We start from the raw sequence: 17,516 nt of genomic DNA on the forward strand, positions 1-17,516 counted from the left end.
ACAGCCAAGTTAGTGTGGCCCGACATTATTATTTTTTGTTGCAAATTTCATTTAACACAAAATTGGTACCGAAAAATTCAAAATTTAGGTTTGACCTCGGAATATAATAATCAAACTGTTATTGGAAAATATTTAAAATTGTTTTTCGGCATTCCTTATTCAGATCCAAATGATGTTATTGACTTTTTTTCTGATGAACTTTTTAATATTATGCCAGAAGATGACAGAATTTTATAATTTTGTGATTACCTAGTTGATAATTATTTAACGGAAGATTCAACATTTCCACCTTACATGTGGGCTTCAAATTCATCAACTCTTATATTTACTACAAACGCATGTGAATCATTTCACTCGAAATTTAACAATTGTTTTTATAAATCACATCCTGACATATTTAAATTTACAGACATTTTGTTAAATTTTGAAGCAGAAGTATATGTGAAAATTAGAACTGCACATAGATTCGAAAAAAAACTTGATAAAACGGCAAAAAGAAAAGTTGATTTTATTGAAAATAGGCTAAATGAATATTACGTTAATCAAAACATTACTAAATTAGACTTCATTAAGTCAGTTTGCAATTATTATGCAGCTAACTTTTAAAATCTAAAATATAGTGTTCACTCTTACTTATTTTAATCACTAATCAGACATTAGAATTAAGCATTGTTATTGTTTAACTGTAGTTTTTGTTATTGTATATAAGTTAATGTAGAATTATAAATAAACTTTATTCGATTATATTGTTATAGTTTCATTATTTAATCATTTAAAATTTTCGCTAATACTTTGGGAATTGGGTTCCTTTTTGAATACAATAAATTAAAATAAAAACTATATAAGTTCACAAAAATATTATCTATAATAGGTAAGTACCTAGGTAGCGTGGGGCACTTCGTAGTCGCTTTTAATCCTACTATAAAACTGAACCCATTAAAATCTAGGTAGTGTGGGAGAGTTCGTAGTCGCCCGGGTACACATATGCGAGCCGAACTGTTCGCCAACCAAAAATATATTCGCGATAGCCAATTTGTGTGCAAGATCAGGTGATCTTGCAGGCCAAAAAATATCTTCGCGACCACTAATCAATCGATTAGGAAAAGTCGCACTGAGATATTCACTGACGATGCGAGAATTATGTGCAGGACAACCATCGTGTTAAAACCATATGGAATCGAAAGGTATTGGTAAATTACGAAGGGCTGGGAAAATTTGATTTTGCAGAAGTTCCAAGTATTTCCGCCCAGTCAACATACCGTCTATAAAAATGTACCAATGACATGATTCCCTATTATGCCTCCCCAAACATTTACATTTCGAATACGCTGGGTACGAGCGACATAAATCTGACGAGGATTTCCTGAGACCAATACCGAGCATTCATTGAATTGTGACGGCCATGCAATGAAAACATACATTCATCGGTGAACAAAACGTTCTCTAAAAAATGTTCATCTTGATGTGACATTTCCATTGCAGTTTGACAAAAGTCTAAACGTCTATATTAATCCCCAGGGAACTGTTCATTGGATTTATGAAGTTTATAGGGACGGTATCCATGTCTTTTCAAAATTTTACCTACTCTAAATCTTGAAATTCCATATTGTTCTCCGAGACGAGATGTTGATTGGGTAGGATTTTGCTCAATACTTGCACAAATCAAAGTGTTCCTTAGTTCCAAATCTGGATTTACCTCCTTTCGTCTACGAACTCCTCTTGGAGCGAACACTGATCCATAAGTAAAAAAAAAAATACGGATAATAGAGTGAATTGTTGATCGTGCTGGAGCCGGCCTATTTGGAAACATATTTAGAAATTGTTGTTTAATCATGTTGTCTGATAATCCATTCACATTCCAGACAACAATTTGCACTTTTTCCCCGACCGTTAAAACCATTTTTACGAATTGCTTTTTCAATAAAAAGTTTCTGTTTACCGTGCAAAAACACTTCTCGATATGTTATTATTTGATGGCTGAAGGCTTGATGATTTGATTAGCTGTAAAGCAGGCAGCTGTTCGCGCGCATCCATTCCAATGTTGTCAATTGTTTTGAAAATCATTACCTGTACAGAGGAATTGATATTATCACTGAGAATTTAGTGATGGATTTGACATTAAACAGTCTTCACCGGATTATTTTGCATTCACAACTGAAGACTGTAAAACTGGAATTGAATTTGAATTATTTTGTATCTCTATTTTATAACATTGGAATAAGAATAAATTGTAAATAATGAGTTTTTCGGAAACTTGTTACCTAATATGTATCATATTTTCTATTATTTTTTGATTGAATAAAACAAAAATTTTATCCTTGGTGTGATTTAAACCCCAACCTTCTTGTCAATAGACCACGTCTCTAACTATTACACCAATTCCACATACAATAATTGTTTTCGGACGGAACATACCTACCTTTAGTCAAATATTTCCGTTGAGTTATTTTTATTATTAACTAACTTAAAGATTTATAAGTTAAAATCGCTACTAATTAATGTTTTTTACTATAATATATCTTAATTTATTCAATCATTTATTCTAACATCAGAAATTATTAAAATAAAATATTTTCGAGGTCATCCGTATAATTATGACTGAAGTCAAATAGCCACGTCTAAAAACTAGTTTATCTCATACTATCTCACAACTTTATCTTCTATCCTTTCCGCTATTTTGCCGGGTGGTAAGACACTAATCACTGTATATACTTACCACAAGTAGAAGTGCCCGATTTTGATAAATTATACCGTAACACCGGAAAGAAATAGGCTTTTTTGTCTGTAGGATAAACATCGACAACAAAATGCGATTACTTTTGTCCCATTGAAACCATTTAAAACTCGTCGCCTTTATGTGTATAGCTTCTGACTAAAATTTATAAACAATGTATCAACTAAACAAAATCTTTAACATAAATCACAAATTGCACATTTTTGAAAAAATATTTATGAAAAATTTTTAATTTAAACATTATTTTACACCAGTATGGTAGAGCCTTCTGCATATTGTTTATTTAATGGATTCACATTCTCAGGCATTGACATTCTTGTCTTGCTCAGGTTATTAGTAAGGGAGCAGGCCAATGTTGTGTGTCCAAAGTGTCCAATTTTGTATACTTTCAAATAATAAATATAGGACAGTTTAAAATAACTCTAAAACCACACACGATAAGACGAAAGGCTGCGAAAACACCAAAGCCGGACACTTACAAACGTCAAACTATATTCTACAATTAATTTCTTAATTACTATTTAAATGGGAATAAGCCACAATTAAAGGTTAAAGTACGTTTATTGACGTTTCAATTTCCACTTCGGAAATCGTTCTCAAAATACAAACATACTAATGTGGTATTATACTATAAAATTATATTATCCACTTTCCACTTCCACAAGTGGAAATTGAAACGTCAATAAACTTACTTTAACCTTTAATTGTGGCTTATTCCCATTTAAATAGTAGTTACTTTAAAATCGCCAAATGGCAAAAAGAAAATAGCTTCAGAACAATTAATTTCTTGTCAAATTAAGTGAATCGCTGTATTACTTTAATAAAATGATTGAATTTAAATTTAAAAATTCTAGAGTTGGTAATCATTTTATATACTAAAGCGCTAAGCCCTTTTCTTGTCCACCACTTTACTCAAAAACCATATTAGATAATTAAAATATTTTTTCGGAATAATATACTAAAACGCTAAGCCCTTTTCTTGTCCACCACTTTACTCAAAAACCATATTAGATAATTAAAATATTTTTTCGGAATATTATTAGTATTACGTATGAGATTGTCAAGATATATTTTTGGTACAAAAATTCACTTCCGGTTTTGAGATGACCGGAAGTTAAAATTTACTTTAAGTTTTAGACTCCACAATGTATATATGGATCGAAAGGTCTCGTCGAGACGAATCTAAATATGTACTTCCGGTTGAGATCCGACACCGGACGTGACCCGAAATGAGCATAAAACGTCAAGATAGAGCAAATCTGACACCGGATTCGTGATCAGCATGCAAAATTTACTGCTAAATGATATCCATGTCGACATTTGATGAACTAAAAATTGCATTCCGGTTTTGAGATCGACTTCCGGTTTCGTTTTTATTAGTCAAATCAATAGAGAATTCAACGTAGAGTTCAAAAATGTAAGTTCACGAAATTATCATTTATAGTTTTTGAGTTATTAATAAAAATATTTTTACTTCCGGTCATTGTATATATTGTATATTATATATATTCGGTTTTTTATAACGTCTTACGACGTTGTCCGACTCCCAAACGCCACTGTATTCTGTCTTGAGTTAGGTATTCGTCCAGATTTCGAGCGCTAATCGCTTTCCTAACTCTCAGGGTCCAGCTCTGTGGTGGTCTTCCTCGTTTCCTCTTCTCTGGGGGTTGCCACATCATCGTTTTTTTAGGCAATCTTTCGTCCCCCATTCGGCTCACATGCCCATACCATATGAGCTGTTTTCTCTCAATATCCTCAACTATAGTGCCCTTCATACCCATTTGTTGTTTTATCACTTCATTCCGTATTCTGTCGGCTCTTGATATTCTCATCGATCTTCTGATGGCATCCATTTCCGTGGCTTCGACCTTTTTCTTATATTTTTCGGTTATTCTCCATGTCTCAGCTCCATAAAGTAGGCTAGTTTTAACCATTGTCTCATAGATGTTCCATTTTCTTTTCTTTGATATTTCTTTACTCCATAGAATTCTGTTCAAACATGCTATAGCTCTTCGTGCTTGTACAATTCGATGTTCTATTTCTCGTTCGTCTTTTCCACTACGGTCGAAGATGACGCCCAGGTATTTATATTCGTTGCATGGATTTATTTTTTGATTGTCATCGATATCGAGTTGTTCTGCTTCAGCTCCAATTATTCTTCAATTAGTTTTCTAAGCATGTATTCCATGTCATCTTTATCATTTGAGATTGTATATTGTATATTTTTCTCGAAAAATAAAAATTTTATTTAAAAAACTTGATGTCGAGTTGGTCCGCTAGTTAAAAATTATTGCCGCAATAAACAATCCTTGAAGTCACGGATGAAATTAATATTCCCAAAACTACAGTGTAAAATATAATTAAGCAATAAACAATCCTTGAAGTCACGGATGAAATTAATATTCCCAAAACTACAGTGTAAAATATAATTAAGCATTAACAGAAAACATAAAGTATCTTAGATAACAAAGGTAAACGCCTGGGTTATCTAAAACTAGTTTCTGATAGAAATAGGAGAATAGCGTTTGATTTTTATTTAACATATTCCTTACCACCTCCCCTTTCCGTCAATACCTTGCACATTGTTGAACGTTAAGCCGTTTAGACGTTATAAGCTTAGTGTCCTTTTGGTAATACGCCGCCATGTTTTTTTTCTGTGTACGTATTTGTTGGCTCCTCCACTTTACATCGATACCTTGTATGTTGTTGTACGTTGAGCCGTTTAGACGTTAGGAGATTAGTGTCCTATTGGCGATACGCCGCCATGTTTTTTCTGTGTCTACGTATACATCCTGTATTATATTATAAGAAGAGACGGCTGAAAAGAAGAAGAATTGACGCCATCTTCACGTATGAACGATGACAGACGAAAAGAAGAAGAATTGAGAGACGAAATTGCCGACAATTCAAAGAATTACCTCCTTTTGAATGTAGTCACATTGGGTTTTTCGATTAACCTTGGGTAAACCTTTGCGTTTTAAGTTCAAAGCTACCATACATTTCCAACGTTATAAAAAAAAATTTATTTTGCACATAGTAACAAAAAACACCACTATGTTGTTACTAGCTAAGTTTTTTAACAGTCTATCTCTACAATTCTAAGTTACGGTAAGATCAATAATGTTTTTAATAGATAATATATGGTAGCTAATTATAATTTATTCTCTTTCAGCCCTGAAGAAGCCAAATTAATTCTCTTTGGCGAAAACAATTGATACTCATTAGAGTCTTTCTTGCATTTTCCCCCAATATTTAAGAGTTTACTATATATATATATATATATATATATATATATATATATATTTATTTATATATACATATATATATATATATATATATATTTATATATACATACATATATATATATATATATATATATATATATATATATATATATATATATATATATATATATATATATATATATATATATATATATATATCTTCTTCTTCTTCTTAACATGCCATACACCAAAGTGCGTAGGCGATTATCTCATTACTAGAATTCTGTTCTTGGCGGCGTGACACAGCTCGCCGGTATTGTGTATTCCTGTCCATTCTTTAATATTCCTTAACCAGGATAATTGTTTGCGGCCGGCTCCGCTCCTACCTTCGATCTTATTTATTATTCATAATTAAGTATATACATAGTAGTAAGACATTAAAAAACATGAATAAAAAAAAATAAACTGTCAACTATCTGAATTTTGCATGTATTTTAGTTTGTCCCATCATACAGATGTTAGGGCTATTATATATAAACTTAGATAGAAAGGTAATTAGGAAAGCCAACTCCGCACAGTTATAAAAGGAAATATAATTATGATAATATTAATAATAAATACACTGACTGGCACAAAAAGTTGCTATCTTAGAAATTTCCGAAAATAAACATTCATTGGAAGTTTTTTACACTGTTTCATATTGTATAATCAACATCTTTCATTTTTAAAATAAAAAATAGCCATTATTGCTTGATTCCTTACTATAATTTATTTAATTATACAGGATACAAAATAAAAAAGTGTAATATTGAAACGAATTACAAAAGATAAAAATTACGAGTGAACTTGAACAAAATTGTCTAATGTCGGCTATCATACCCTAAAACATTAATAACCCTTTGCACATGATTGGAAAGAGAAACGAAATTTTAAATAAAAACTTGAGGAATACGTTCATATTGTTTACGAAGGATGTTTTGAAGTTCTGCAAGACTTTCTGGCTGGCCTGGTTGACTTCTAACCCTATGATGAAGTTCATCCCAAATATTCTCGACGAAATTTAGATCCGGACTGCAGGCTGGCCATTTTAGGATATTAATTCCTGCTTACTTCACGTAATTTGTCATGATTTTTGCAGGCCGTGCATTATCATGCATAAAGATGAAATTATCACCGATTAATTGACCAAATGGAACTACTGCTTCTGCCAAGATATCCTCTATATACCAGTGAGCGTTCACGGGCCATTGATAAAAGTACGTTCATTTCGAGCTTCAAATGAGATTTCAGCTCAAACCATGACATTACCACCGGCAAATTTTCTTCTCTGGGACATACAAGCTTGGGCATATCTTTCATTTCTCCGTCTCCTAATGCTCTCTTCTTCTTCTTCTGCCAGTGCCTATCCTTTATGGATGTTGGCTACCACAATGGCCCATCGTATTTTATTAGCAGCTGTTCGAAATAGGTCATACCTAGTGGTGGTCATACCTGTCCACTGTCTCAAATTCTTAAGCCAGGATATTCGGCTGCGTCCTGGTCCTATTTCCTTCCATTTTCCCTTCTAATATAAATAGTAATATTCTGTATTTATTTTCATTTCTCACTATATGTCCGAAGTATGCTAACTTTATTTTGTTAATGGATTTCAAGACTTCAGGTTCTTTTTGTAAACGTTGCATTACTGCGTCGTTAGTTATATGATGTACATATGATATTCTGAGCATGAAAACATAACAATTAAGGATTTTGCGTCGGAGATGTAAGTTCAAGGTTCAATTGTAGAGAACTTTCTTCATCTGTTGAAATCCTCTCTTGGTCATCACTGAACTTGAAACAGAACCGCAATTCATCAGTAAAGAGAATTCGGCTTCAATCCTGTATATCCCAGTTGTCGAGCAAAAATGAATCGATTCCTGAGTTGTAATTCGGGAACAATAGCAGGCCTTCTTGTTATTAGTCCTCTTTGATTGAAGCGTCTTTAAACCTTTCTCCCACTTACATTCACATTTCAAACCTCCTGCAGACGATTTTATGCGGCAATTGCGGTGGAATAGCGATTTTAAAAATTCCATCACAACAAAACGATCATCTCTTTGCGAGGTAACTCTTCTACGACCGGAACCAGGTCGACGTGAGTGTGTACCAGTCTCTATAAAGCGACGGGAAGCTCTGCGTACTGTAGTTCTCGGAATAACTAAAGTTTCAGATACATAAACTTGACTTCCTCCGTCTTCTAGCAATGCAATAATTCGAGCAACATCTACTGCAGATTACACCATATCTTAATTATTCACTTAGTCAAAATCCACGTCTGAAAAGCTAAATTACGTTTAACTAAATGTTTTCAACTTAGAAGATAAACAGCGACTACAAAAAACAACAACATAAACGTCAAAACTGTCAAAAACAATCATACATGATTGCAAAAAATATTTAAATTTACTCAATATGAAACAGCCCATAAAACTTTCAATGAAATTTTATTTTCGGAAATTTATAAGGAGGCCATTTTTTAGCAGTTAGTGTATAAATGAGTACAAAACTTAAATATTTTTGGAAGTTGTATTGGATAAAAGTACTTATGGGTGTAGATAAAAGACAATTGGCAAAATATTTTGCCAATTGGCTTTTTTACAAAAAAGATTACTTTCGTTATTAAAGTCTGACATATCTAATTTGTATTATAAGTAATTAAATTTGTAATTTATTGATTAATTTTGCTTTAAGACTTTTTATTCATGTTAACTATTTAAATATAATATCTTACCTCGCTCTGTAAATATTGTCCACCCTCTGATACAATAACAAAAACTACTATACCACTGAAAAAAAATACAATTTGGGGCAAAACTTCTCGTGATTTTACCATCTTAAAAAAAAAAATAAAATATTAAACACAATAAAATTTAGTTACATTTATATAAAATAACTTATATACAAGGACCTCATAATATCCTTATATTGTGCTTAATTTATAAAATCTCACTCAGATGCAAAAAAAAACGCAACGCAGAAAATTTTGGTCAAATTCAATGTATTTCAATTTTTTTATTTTTAGCCCTATTTTGATGATTTTTTTAGCACACTTTGTATAAATTTATAAATTTTAATTTGGTATAGTCAGTTTTTTGATAAAATTTCATATTTGACTTATTGTACCGGGTTAATTAAAACGTGGTTTTATTATCCTAACTTTGAAACATTCTGTGGAATAATTCCGTTTGCGAATTTTCGTAAAACCTTATCCTAAGCATCGTGTTTTTTGTTTCATGTCAAAATATTCCTTGGTTCATTTTTTAGAGCCAAATGAATCTGCCACCCACAATTTAGGACTTTTTTAATTATGATTATTTTGGAGTTATTTTGTAATACGACGAGGTGGCTTTGGTGACGGTTATCATTATCTCATATTGACACTTACATTTTGTTTACCTATGATTGATCATGGTTCTTACTGTCGAAGATTGTGCGAAAGCCGTTGCTCTGATTGAAGATGGGCGATATTATGAATATGTGGCTAGAGTACTACACACTCATCACTCTACCATCCAAAGGGTAGTGGAACGTTTTATACGAACTGGAACAAACAAGCGTAAAGCGGGAAGTGGCAAGAAGCGCAGAACTACCGCTTTAGATGATCGCTTTAAACGAGTCAACACTGCGGGATCGTCATTTATCAGCGGTATAATTTTCATTTCAGGAGAATTGCCATTTCAGGAGAACTGAAACCCGGAAAACAACTGAAACCATATATACATATATATATATATATATATATATATATATATATATATATATATATATATATATATATATATATATATATATATATATAGTAAACTCTTAAATATTGGGGAAATCTGTAAGAAAGACTCTAATGAGTATCAATTGTTTCGCCGAACTTTTTCGCCAAAGAGATTTAATTTGGCTTCGTCAGGGCTGAAGGAGGATAAATTATAATTATCTACAACATCACAGATAACTAACTTGACTGATATATCCATTAACAACTAACCTACTTTAATAATTAATTTTCATTAACTAAAAAAGATAACATTCCCTTGCTTTTCTTAGATACATCTCAATAAGATATTATTATAATAATAAATGAACAATATAATATAATATAATTAAAAAAGAAAATCTAAAATAATATTTCCCTATACTGGGATTTAACTTCATTCGGTTTTACCAATGAACCTTAACGACATAAAGATTCAAAAGAACTACTTGAATTGTCAGCACATGCGTTCTGGTAAAACAGAACCTCACATTTAAACTTTCTAACAATCAAAAATTTAGTTATTGCCGACAATTCAAAGAATTACCTCCTTTTAAATCAAGTTACATTGGGTTTTTCGATTAACCTTGTGTAAACCTTTGCGTTTTAAGTTCAAAGCTACCATACATTTCCAACGTTAAATGAAATCGGTTGCCTGTAAAGTCGGTTTTACGGGCGAAGATTTTACGTGACAACGTCTTTTTCTCGGTAGAATATTTATTGATATGAATATTATTAAATTGCAAAATAGTTGTTTGCAGTTGAAACGCGCTGTTTCTTCTCAATCGACTGAATTACGATTGATTGCAGAGTGATTTAAACTAATAATTTGCTTAACACTATCAACATTTGTCAATAGTATGACATAACCTATAAACTCAGTTTCTCAACTTTTGTGTCAATCTAACAATTAATCAATCAATCATAGTTTACGATAATGAAATATTAGTGTACAATTATTTACCTTTATTGTTGTAGTTGTTGTAAATGACGAATCTAAGCACTCCACATTTTCACTACAGACACAGCTGACGATACTTTAACCACACGTGTGAACTTGTATTATGACGCTTTCTCGGTTTTCCAACGCCAAGAACGCTCGAGAAAGACAGAGACACAAGCACGCACCGATTCAACGCGCCTAATTCTCTAGTGCTGCGCGCGCAGCGGACCGATCATGTTTGAGTGGGAGAGAGACGCAAGGCATTCGCCGGTCCGGCGGGCCTCTCTCTCGTTCGGTGACTCATCGTAACAGACGTGAGCGGGCGTTACACTTTTTCATGAGTGACTCCGAGCCACAACCTAATTTAAGACGTTGTCACGTCAAAAAAACTTTTTTTTTGCACATAGTAACAAAAAACACCACTATGTTGTTACTAGCTAAGTTTTTTAACATTCTAACTCTACAATTCTAAGTTACGGTAAGATCAATAATGTTTTTAATAGATAATATATGGTAGCTAATTATAATTAATTCTCTTTCAGCCCTGAAGAAGCCAAATTAATTCTCTTTGGCGAAAACGTTCGGCGAAACAATTGATACTTATTAGAGTCTTTCTTGCAGATTTCCCCAATATTTAAGAGTTTACTATTTAACTTATCTGCAAAGATTAAATTTCTTTTCTATATATATATATATATATATATATATATATATATATATATATATATATATATATATATATATATAAAGCACTACAGGCCCTTGGCTTTTATTTTATTCGTTAATTTTTTCACTTTTTCCGGTCTGTGCTCTCTCTCTCTCCAATTCTGCACTCCTATACCATTTAAATCACTTTTCGTGACACAAGACCGCGGTCTTCCTCTCTTCATTTTACACTTTACACCCGCCTCCTCCAAAAAGCATCTTTTTTATACAACGTTTCTCTGGCATTTGAGTGATGTGACCTAACCACCTGACTCTCTGTGCTTTGACTGTTTGTACAATTAGGGGTTTTCCATACATCTCCATTACTTCTTTATTTGTTCTTCTTCGCCAGTTTCCTTCCGCTGTCCTAATAACATCAAAAATCTTCCGCAACACCTTCCTTTCCCAGATCTTGATTTTCATTTCATCTTTCTTATTCATAGTCCAGGTCTCACAGGCATATACTGCCACTGGCCGAATGACTGTTTCATATATTCTAATTTTTGCTGTCCTACATACATTTTTTGCTTTTAGAATATTGTTTAATGAGCCCTGATTTGTATTGGATCGCCGCAGTTCGGTATGAAATTAAATCCGTACGATTTAAGTGGACTGTATATTTTTATATTTTAGAGATAATACTGCATTCTTACCAATCAAAACTTCAACATCAAAACTATGAACCGCCATTTTGATCGCCATCATGGATCTGTCTCGCCGGTTGACACTTGCTCACGAGTCGGCGCGTAGATGCCGCACACAGAGTCGGCTTAGCTACACTGTTCCCGTCCCCTTGAAAGGCTTTTCAACAGACTGAAATTGTGTCAATAACTATACAATCGGACGAGCGAATTGTCACTAATCGGTAAAACACATAATTTCGTGCATGCTCTTTTGAATGTAGGTACCGTTAGCAGTACGAACACACACAACGCGCACTATCCCATCGCTGCCCGGATACACATCGACTACTCTTCCTAGTTCCCATTTCATTGAAAGAATTTTGTGATCTTTGAGAATAACCATCGAGCCCCTTTGGATATTAATACTTGCTGCTTTCTATTTTGTACGTTTCTGAAGAGATGACAAATATTCTCGCCACCATCTAGCCCAAAAATGTTGAATAACTTGCGTAAGGTGATGATATCGCTTGAGTTTGTTTGTATGGACATCTGTGAGATCCTCTTGTGGTACAGCCACTAAGAAATCTACAATTAAGAAATGTCCTGGCGTGAGCACACCAAGGTCAAGTGGATTATTGGATAATGGTAAGAGGGGTCGTGAATTTAAACATGAATTAATTTGTCAGGAGAGTATACATCTCATCATATGTGTATTTGTTTTCTCCCTTACCTACAGACTTAATAGTTGACTCCCATACCCCACCAAAATGAGGAGAGTGATTGATTTGGTGATCAGCAAAATGCTCAAGAAACTTTGACTTAATATTTGTATCACTTATAAATGAGTACAGTTCCTTCAAATGATTGTTTGCTACCACAAAATTTGTAGCATTGTCAGAGTACAAGTTTTGACAGAGACCCCTTCTAGCAACAAGACGTTTGAAACAGTTTAAGAATGACTCTGTAGTTAACTCATAAACCACTTCAATATGAGTTGTCCTAGTAGCAAAGCAAGTGAATATACAAATGTGACTCTTAAAAATTTTACAATTTCATAGGTTGCTTGATGTTAACTGAAAGGAACCACCATAATCAATACCTCAATTAAAGAAGGGTCTGGATGCTACTACTCGTGATCTGGGTAATGGACTCATTAGACTATTTATCGTTACTGGCCTTGCCCTAAAAAATGTTATGCACTTGTGCAGAATACGTCTGATTGTATTACGCCCTGAAAAAACCCAAAATTTTAGCCGTAAAATAGATAATAAAGTTTGTTGTCCCAGATGTAAATGTTTAAGATGATATGAAGTAACGATAAGCCGTGTAAGCCTTTTCTATTTCTTTTTGCTTCTGACGTTCCATCTCCCGATTTTCAGCTCACTTCCTCTTTGATCTCCAATCTCTTTAAATGTTTGTTGTCCATTTATGTCATCCACGTATCTTTTCTAAGTTTCTAAAGACGGACTTGCTTTTTCCTTGAGGGTCATATTCCTATCTATATTTATGTTTTCTTTCCTTTGGTTTTCGCTTCCATTTTTTGTTTTTCTAGAATAATTAGTCTCTAGTCCCTTTATCCTAGCGGTGTACATTTCCCTTAATCCGACAGCGTGTTTACAAGCTATTAGTTTCGCATAATTTATTATGTTGTTCATCCCATATCCATGCTTTCTCATTTACGATTAGTTTCTTGTATCCGATTTTAATATTATTTCCCTTATTTTTTTCTTCTTTCGCCATTTTCGCTATTTCTTTGTGTACGGTCTTTTCTTTTTCTGATAGAACAATAATATTTTGTTTAAATATTCCTAATCAGATATTTATTTTTCGACGATATTGGGTATTGTTTTCAATAATATTCTCAGGCTTTATTGCCAGCCAAATTTTTGAATTTTGAACACTTGGTTTATTAATTAATGTAAATGTACATTCATTGATAAACAAAATGTTTTTTAAACATTATCTGGCTGCATTATCCCTCCCCCAAAATTTTATAACAAAGTTTCAGTTGTCTCTCAGCATCTTTTAATTCCTAATGACATTGAAATTTATAGAAAAAACTCAATTTATTTATTTTCAAAATTTTTAGGGCTGTAGAATTATGAATGTCAAACTAGTCTGTAATGGTTCGGGAACTTTTACCTCCTGCTGTTAATACATCGATTTCGATTTGATTTTCTAAATTTCTTGGTGTTTTAGTAAAATATTTTACCAACAATGTACATAGTGAAGATTATACATACCAGAATATTTATCAGTGACGCTCCCAATGCTGCAGCTCCAGTAAAGACAATGGACAAAAAACGCCATTGTACTAAGTTTCTATAATAATTCATTGCCCTTAAACAAATGACATATTTTCTGTAAGCACAAAAAATAAACGAAAATATATAATAATAATTTTTAACAAACATGTATTTTATCTCATTAAAGCTAGCAATCCACTTGCAATTTGTAGTCGCGGTGACAAAAAAATCACTGTCGGAGAAAATCTAGAGGGTGCCCCCACTGCGATTTTTAAGTTGCTGAATTTACATCAGTTTTGCAATGGATGACATCGAAACCACTTGTGTGATCGCTCTTTTGCTTCGGGAGAGAAGTAAACAGCGAAAGCATGGATATTGGATTCATCCATTAATAAATAAAAGATTTATTAAAGAACAGTTTTACATGTTATTTGAAGATTTATGTGAGCACCCTGAAAATTTTTTTCAATACTACCGCATGTCAAAAAGTAGCATTGATAAATTATTGGGAATAATTGGTCCATCAATAACATTCTTCTTCTTCTTCTTTTGGCATCATAACCCTGGATGGGTCTTTGCCTGTCTGGCTATGTCCTTCCATTCAGATCTCTCTTGTGCCCTTCTTCTCCATTGTCTTATGTTCATTGTTTTCAGGTCGTCTTCCACGTCATCCAACCATCTCGTTCTGGGCCTTCCTTTTTTTCGCCTTCCTATGGGCTTCCATTGTAACATTTTCTTAGTTGTTTTTGCATCGCTTTGTCGCTGCACATGTCCCAGCCATGACAGTCTTTGACTTTTCACAAATCTTACAATGTCATAACCTTCATTTAACTCATTAACCTCGTCGTTTCTCCTGATTCTCCATGTGCCATCTTCCTCTTGTACCGGGCCATATACTTTCCTCAGTATTTTTCTCTCGAATGTCCTGAGTTGGGCTTCATCTTTTTTCGTCATTATCCAAGTTTCACATCCATAGGTTACTACGGGTCTAATCAGTGTTCTGTAGATAGTCATTTTGGTTCTTTTGTCTAATAATTTCGATGTCATCAATCTTTTATTAGCATAGTATGTACGATTCCCGCTGGAAATACGTGCAATAATTTCGCTACTTACGGAGTTCTTCTGATTGATTTCTGTGCCGAGATATGTAAAGGCATCCACTCGTTCGATAGTATAGTTGTCTATTGTGATATTATTTTCATTGTCAGTTATTCTTTTGACTGTCATATACTTCGTCTTTGCTTCGTTTATTTTAAGACCTCTTTTTCTTGCTTCAGGATCAATTTGTTTGAACACTTCCATTAGTCGTGGCTTATTCCTACTAATGATGACTACATCGTCTGCATATGCAGTAATTTGTACTGATTTGGTGTTTATATGGCCGGTTATATTGGTTTTTCTGATGACTGCCTCAAGAACTAGGTTGATAGGGCATCTCCCTGTCTTACTCCCATGTTGATGTTAAATAGGGAAGTCAGTTCTCCATCTACTCTGACTGCGACTTTTGAACCCTGCAACGTCATTTTTATGAGGCTGATGTATTTCTTAGGTATACCTAGATTACAAAGGTCTTCCAGCATTCTGTCTCTATTCACACTATCAAAAGCTTGTTTAAAGTCTATATACATATTATATAGGTCTATGTCGTATTCATAAGCTTTTTCTTGTATCGTTCTTAGTATGAATATGTTATCTGTAGTGGCTCTATTTGGTCTGAATCCATTTTGATAATCACCAATTATATTTTCGGACTATTCTAATAATCTATTGTAGATTATACCAGAAAGAATTTTGTATATTACATTTAGCAATGTAATTGGCCTATAATTCTGGCATTCCCTCTTATCTCCTTTTTTATACATTGGCTGTATGAGGCCAACTGTCCATTCCTCTGGCATTTGCTCCTTCGTCCATATTAATGTTATTAGGTAATGGATTGTTTCCCAGAGTTCGGATCCTCCATGCTTTAATAATTCTGCCGAAATTCCGTCCGTTCCTGGTGCTTTATTGTTTTTTAGTTTATTTATTATCTGAACTACTTCTTCATAACTCGGATTTTCGATGTGCAGCTCCGCCGTATAATATATTGTCTCGTTCTGATCATTTTCGTTGCCTGCATTTAGATTTTCTTCGAAATATTGTTTCCATCTCATTATAATTTTTTGCTTCTCTGTTAGTAGTTCTCCGTCCTTGTCTTTGCATATCGTTAGTTTTGGTCTAAATGACTGTGTGCTTTCTTTTATGCATTTATAGAATTTTTTGCTTTCGCGTCTGTTGTTATGCTTTACGATTTCTTGTACTTGTTTTTTCATAGCCTTTCTTTTCTTTCTTCTGCATATTCTAGTCGCTTGTATTCTTTTTTCGTTATAAATCTCACTGCTATTTCTTGTGTTTCTTTGAAGTTGGTTAAGCCTAGCTTGCCTTTTTTCCTCTACTGCAGTTCTGCATTCATCATCATACCATTCCGCATTTCTTTGCCTTTTGGCTTTTTTGACAGTTTCCTCTGCTGACTCCGTTATAATTGTTTTTAATTGTCTCCATTCCTCCTCTGCAGTATCTTCCTCTCTAGTTCGGTTGAGTTTTATTTGAAGAGCATTTCTGTAATTGTGTCTCTTTGTTGCGCTTTTGAATCCTTCGACATTCCATTTTTTGATTTGAGCATTTTTCCCTTTTGCTACTGTCGCTATTTTCTGCCGTAATTTTGCCCCTACAAGATAGTGATCTGAGTCAGAGTTCACCCCGCGATACGTTCTGACATTAGTTATGTCTGTTGCCCATCTTTTTGAGATGAGTATATGGTCAATTTGATTGGCTTCATTAGTTCCTGGTATTTTCCATGTTCCTTTATGGATATCTTTTCTCAGGAAGTTAGTACTGACAACTACGTAATTATTTGCTGCTGCGAACTGTGCCACCCTGAGTCCATTTTGACTGGTTTCAGTGTGCAAACTGTGTTTCCCAAATATATTTGCAAACGTTTCTTCTTTCCCCAGTTTAGCATTAAAATCGCCTAACGTTATAACAGCATCGTGTCTTTGGATTTTATCACATACATCCTGTAGTTCTCCGTAGAATCTTTCAACGTCTTCTTCATCAGCCTCTTCCGTCGGTGCATATACATTAACCATTGTTACGTTATGAAATTTACCTTTAAATCTTATGGTGCAAATTCTATCTGATATTGGTGTAAATGCGATAATGGCTTTCCGCAGTTTTTTGGCTACCATAAACCCTACTCCTTTTTCACCATCAATAAC

The 17,516-nt window shown here is 33.5% G+C and overlaps 1 long non-coding RNA gene across 1 annotated transcript in view; it reads right to left on the reverse strand.

Annotated features, from left to right (window-relative positions):
- Positions 1-2,722: 2,722 nt before the first annotated feature.
- The window catches only part of LOC140438439 (uncharacterized), a 47,356-nt gene continuing 32,562 nt past the window's right edge, over positions 2,723-17,516 (reverse strand). Inside the window, exons 2-4 of the long non-coding RNA XR_011950528.1 lie at positions 14,257-14,353; positions 8,729-8,830; positions 2,723-2,872 (exon numbers count right to left, since the gene is read on the reverse strand). This is a non-coding gene — a long non-coding RNA (uncharacterized lncRNA). The remainder of the gene's footprint in view (positions 2,873-8,728; positions 8,831-14,256; positions 14,354-17,516) is intronic.

This window comes from Diabrotica undecimpunctata, chromosome 4 (assembly GCF_040954645.1).
Source record: "Diabrotica undecimpunctata isolate CICGRU chromosome 4, icDiaUnde3, whole genome shotgun sequence".
Classification (NCBI taxonomy): domain Eukaryota; kingdom Metazoa; phylum Arthropoda; class Insecta; order Coleoptera; family Chrysomelidae; genus Diabrotica; species Diabrotica undecimpunctata.